At 33.1% G+C, this 5,557-nt stretch overlaps 1 protein-coding gene across 1 annotated transcript in view; it reads right to left on the reverse strand.

The window, feature by feature from the left end:
• LOC110746304 (putative LRR receptor-like serine/threonine-protein kinase At1g07650) overlaps positions 1-5,557 on the reverse strand; it is a 68,179-nt gene that overhangs the window by 25,214 nt on the left and 37,408 nt on the right. The window lies entirely within an intron of this gene.

The following is a 5,557-nucleotide window of genomic DNA, read 5'->3' on the forward strand; positions in this document are numbered from 1 at the left end:
TCGCTGCCTCCTTCACTTGCAACCTTAAATGTGAGCCATTTTCCAACACTGATATCCAAACAATTTGTGACATATGGTAATACCAACTAGGAGGTCATATTGATTTAAATTTGTGACATGGTTAGAGGTTCGAATTTCCCACCTCACACATTGATTTTATTTTATTTTATAATAAAGATACGATATTATCGGGCCTTCAATTATGAGTGGGTAGGCCTGATACTGGCCAACTTGGTGCCAAAAAAGTGACCAGGTTTATTTTTCATTTTTTAAAGAAAAGTAGAGTGATGGAGCCCAAATTAATGTTGATGCCAAAATACTAGTAGTGATTGGGCTTGGGCCTTCTGTCACCCACCATTCTAACCTAATTGAGTCTCTGTCTCTGTTGTTTTATCTAGGGGTGGCATTTTATACCGAAAAACCGCAAAAACCAACCGATAATTTACCGCAATGAAACCGCAATCGCGGTAAACCGAACCGCATTTGCGGTATTTAGAACCGAACCGCATTTGCGGTTGCGGTTGCGGTATTTGATTTTCAAAACTTGCGGTTATCGCAAACCGCGAATATATTTTAAATAATATTGTCTATATTATATTATATGTAAAATATCCTATTCTTTCACAAGTTGCCAAGGATATCGTTGCAAGTCCAAGTTCTACGGTTGCTAGTGAAAATACTTTTAGCCTAGGCAAGAGGATTGTGGATCCTTTTAGAAGTTCTTTGTATCCTAAAATGGTAGAGGCATTAGTGTGTACTAGTGATTGGCTTAGAGCGGACGAATTTTCCTTTTACAAGGAACCAACGGATGATGAGATTGAATTCTACAAGGAAATGGAATATATGACAACTTGTAAGTAATTAGTTTATTTATGCTCATGTTATTTATGCTTCTTCTTATAATAAAATGTACTAAACTTATGTTGTTTTATTTGTAGATAGCATTGGTGCTCAAACAACACAACGGGGTTCTTCAAATCCACTCACCACCACCAACACTTGAGTTTGTAACATTAGTGCATTACATTTTCCTTTTAGTTTGTAACTTTAATTAACTTTGAATTGGATTTTCTTTTGGGTTGTAACTTTAATTCATTTTGCATTGCATTTTCCTTTTGGTTTGTAACTTTAAAGAATTTGGAATTGGAATGCTTGAGAAGTTTAACTTTAATTGGAATGCTTGGAATTGAATTTTAATTTTCTTTAGGTTGTGAATGCTTGAGAAGTTAAGGAGATTGTGAATTTATATATACTTGAGAAGTTGGATTTTTATGACACAAAAAGAACTTGCAGTTTTAAACCGCTAATTCACGGTAACCGACCGCTTTTTGCGGTTTACCGCAATGCGGTAAACCGCAAAACGCGGTCGGTTTGCGGTTTCAAAAATCACCATACCGCAAATAATCGGTCGGTTTGCGGTTTGGGCAAAAATTCGCGGTTACCGAACCGCAACCACCCCTAGTTTTGTCTATGACTTCGAACCTAGTTGGCCGATTCGATTACATTATTGTCGAGGGAGGTGTTTTGCTTTTTATGACACTGAAAAGTTTCCTTTTTGGGATTTTTTTTTGTCGGGGCCAATGAAAAGTTTTTCGAATCTTTTTTTGGTACGTGAAATTTGGCAACAACCCTTGATTATTCTAAAAGCCTTTGTATCACAAAGCATTCTTGAGGTTTATAAAACTATCAGATTGAGTCTTTTCTTTTTTTTTGGTCATTCGTGGTCTTCAAGGTTAGTATGTGTACTCACAAATAGTTCATGCCATCAATTTTCATAAATAAATAAAAAAACTCCGTTAATTTGCTGATGTGGCATATACGTGGAGTCCACATATCTAATAATATAGTGCCACGTGTATTTAAAATACAATATATATTTTTTAAATAATTTAAAATTTAAAATAATAAAAATTAATAATGAAAAAACCAAAAGAAAAGTTGTATTTTAAAATTTAAATTATTTTTTACAAAAATATATTTTATTTTAAATACATGTGGCATTGTATTATTGGATATGTGGGCTCCGCATATATGCCACAGTAGCAAACTAACAGAGTTTTTGACAAAATGACTATTTATGAGCACACATTTTAACCTTAAGGATCACAAATTACACAACAACAAAAAGGACATAATCTGATAGTTTTGTGAACCTCAGGAATGTTTTCTGATAAAAATTCTATTCTAAAATATGACTTTCCTAGTGATTACTATTAATAGATGAGTATTTGAATTATTCCTTAATTATGTTGCATTTACTAACACTAGCCTCTACCCAGCGCTTCCATGCCTGCGAGAGGTCTTTTTAAAATAAAAGTAAAATTAAATTTTTTTATAATTAAAAAAGATAATAGGTAATTGTGTTCCACAAAAATAGGATCCATTATCTTATTTTTCTTTTAATTTTAATTTTTTAAATATGAAAAAGTGTGAATTTACCATATTATCCACATTTAATTAATAATTTCAATTATTAATGTTTGCATTAACTAATGACATTTTTTGGCATTTTGAATGTTTTACCATTCTCTGCCTTTTACTTTATATATATAGCAGTCCAGTTCTCCTGGACCCTTGTGGTCCAAGGAGTTTGTGGTCACTCACCCTTGGATCTAATCTAAGGGCATGTTTACGTATCAGTAATGGAGAAAGTAAGGAATCAGAGAATTTATGAATCGGGGAACTACTGAATCGGTATGAGAAGAATCATTCTCATTAAGTTGTTTACTAAACATATGGAATTAGCAAAGAAATAGGGTTGATTCTCATTGTTATTGTTTACTAATTTTCATGAATCATAATCCAAATTAATTTGATTACTAAAATGCCCTGCACATTTTCACCACAGCACATATATAATTCTCAAATTGGCTAAGGAGACCAAACTAATCTGGTAGCAAACTAGTAAGGCGGTGTAAACATGAGGAATCAATATGTTGAACACGATGAACAGCAAGAGGCCAGTTCAATGATAATGTTAATAACACCTTTGTCAAGAGCCAATTTCAAATGAAAAAATAAACTTCAATAAATATATATCTTTCACCTACGTAACTAGTAAACAATCAAATAATAATAACCTGCATAATCTTCATACTACCAAAAAAAGAGATATATAATCTCCACAAAAGTCTTTATCTATGACCATACAATGTTTTGTGATGAATGTGAAGACAGAAGATAGATAGATAGAATGATTTAATAGCACAAGGCGCAGCTGCTGCTTATGGGAGGTTGTGTCTACAACGATAATGTGAAAAAGAAGTTGGAGCGTCTTGGAACTTCTTGGTGTGAGTTTTTATTTTTTTTTAGGGTTTGGGGTGTTTTGGAATTATGGTAAAGTAGTAAATGTATTTTTGGAAGTTATTAAGAGAAAACAGGAATAGGAATCGTATCGACTACTCCCCCCTAAGTGATCTGATATCCAATTTTGATGGGATGTGATTACGGATTTTGAGGAAGGGCTCACTTATTTTTTCATTCCTGATTGCAAGTAAACGCAGAGGAAGTCATGAATGGAAATCATTCACTTTCCTTTCATACCCATTACTGATACGTAAACATACCCTAAAGGTATAGAAAAAATTAATTTAAAAAACCATATAAATATTTATATTATTTTAACTTACTCAAAATACGTTTTCTGAAAATAAAAAAATAGAAAAAGAAAACACTTTTTGCTTCTTTGTTATGTCGCTCAAGAAGCTTGTAGCCGCTGCCTCCTCAGATTCTGCCATCGCAGTGGAGGGAGGTGTGCCTTCAATTACACAACCTAGCGTCGCCGATTCCAAAAATTGTGACCAACGCGTCATTGAACATCCACGAAACTCTCATACATATTCATCTTTAGTTTTCAGATACTATTTTCCTCGGTTACAGATACTAAACCACAATAGATTTTCTTCTACTGTTGTAGTTTTCTTCTGGGTTTGATTGCAATGGCGTGCAGCAGTGTTCAAGGTTGATTGTCCTTTGTTTTCATCGACGGGAATAAACCTCATGGTTTTACAGCTTTCTCTTCTGACAATCATTAAAAGATGAACTCAGCAATCAATTTACCGATTTGGGTACTAGAGATACGGCCTCAGAGACCGCCCAAGATCAAGACTTGTTGATCTTCGACTGCAAAAGTGTCGTCGATTCGGGCTCTATTTCTGAGCAATCATGGATGTTTAATGATGGGTTGGTCACACTTTTGGATGGAGGAGGCTGTGAACAATCATGGATGTTCATGAGCGACAAAACAAAGAAGAAACGTCTTCTTCTTCTTCTTCTTTTTCTATTTTCAGAAAATATATTTTGGGTAAGTTAAAATAATATAAATATTTATATGAATTTTTAAATCAGTTTTTCTACACCCTTAGATTAGATCCAAGGATGAGTGACCACAAACTCCTTGGACTACAGGGTCCAGGAGAACGAGACTAATATATATAGATATAAGAATAAAACTTGTATGAATTTCACATTAAAACCTTTTACTTTATATATATAAATATAAGAATAAAACTTGTATGAATTTCACATTAAAAGATACAATCCAATACCTAAAAAGAAACTAGATTGATTGAATGGTAGTAGTTGATCTCATGCATATTCATTCTTTTACTTATTCCTTAGTTCCTTTATTCGAAATAATTGAACACGTTATAAAGAGCGTTTCATGTTGTAAATTGAACAATAGTTGAGAAAACAATCTTTGAATATGAAGAAATTCTTAGTGTGTGTGTGTGAGAGAGAGAGAGAGAGCATCAAATTCAAATGGGTTATGTATTTTAATTTTTGTAACGGTTGATATCAATGGATGAGATGAAACGTGTTAATAAAGGATGATAACGAATAATACTAAGTGTAAAAATAATAATAATAATAATAATAAAATATAATATAAAAAGGAGGTTAGTTTGATTTAGTTTAGAGGGTTTCAAAAAGGTCAAAACAAACCACACGAAACTAATTGTGGTTTGGTTTGATTCCTTCAGTCCAAAATTACAACTTTTTAGTGAAAAAAATCAAAACAGTAGCATACTGCCGCTAAAACTTGATTGAAGTGAGGCTTGAGTTGAGTGAATGCATGGATATTAGTATTACCAATACATACAAACTTAAACAAGAAGAAGAGTAACTTATCTTCAGCAGGCAGACGCGAAGCAAAAATATGGACAAGAGAGGTCAATTGTGCATGGCAAACCTTATCCTTTCAAAAGTTGATAAGATTATGACTTGCTCAATTATTGATAAAATATTGTTAATCTAAAATAATTAATTTTTTGTTATTTAAGTAGAAAATAAAAAAGTCAAAATTATTGGTCTCGGGTCAAACAATTCAACCGGAACCATTGCAATTTCCAAACCCAAACACATGCAAAAGTCGGAATTGACCCAAAAGCTCTCACTTCGAGTTTGAGGTGTTCAAACTTTCCTCTCCCATATCTAATTCCTTAGAACTGAAACCGATGCATGCCATGCCAAGTGGAATCGACAGATTGATCTTGACAATTGTATCGTACGTAAAAGTTGAAGGGCTTTGAATCACTTAAAAATTCACGCCTTTTTC

The sequence above is a fragment of the Prunus avium genome, chromosome 4 (genome assembly GCF_965620075.1).
Source record: "Prunus avium chromosome 4, drPruAviu1.hap1.1, whole genome shotgun sequence".
In the NCBI taxonomy this organism is placed as follows: domain Eukaryota; kingdom Viridiplantae; phylum Streptophyta; class Magnoliopsida; order Rosales; family Rosaceae; genus Prunus; species Prunus avium.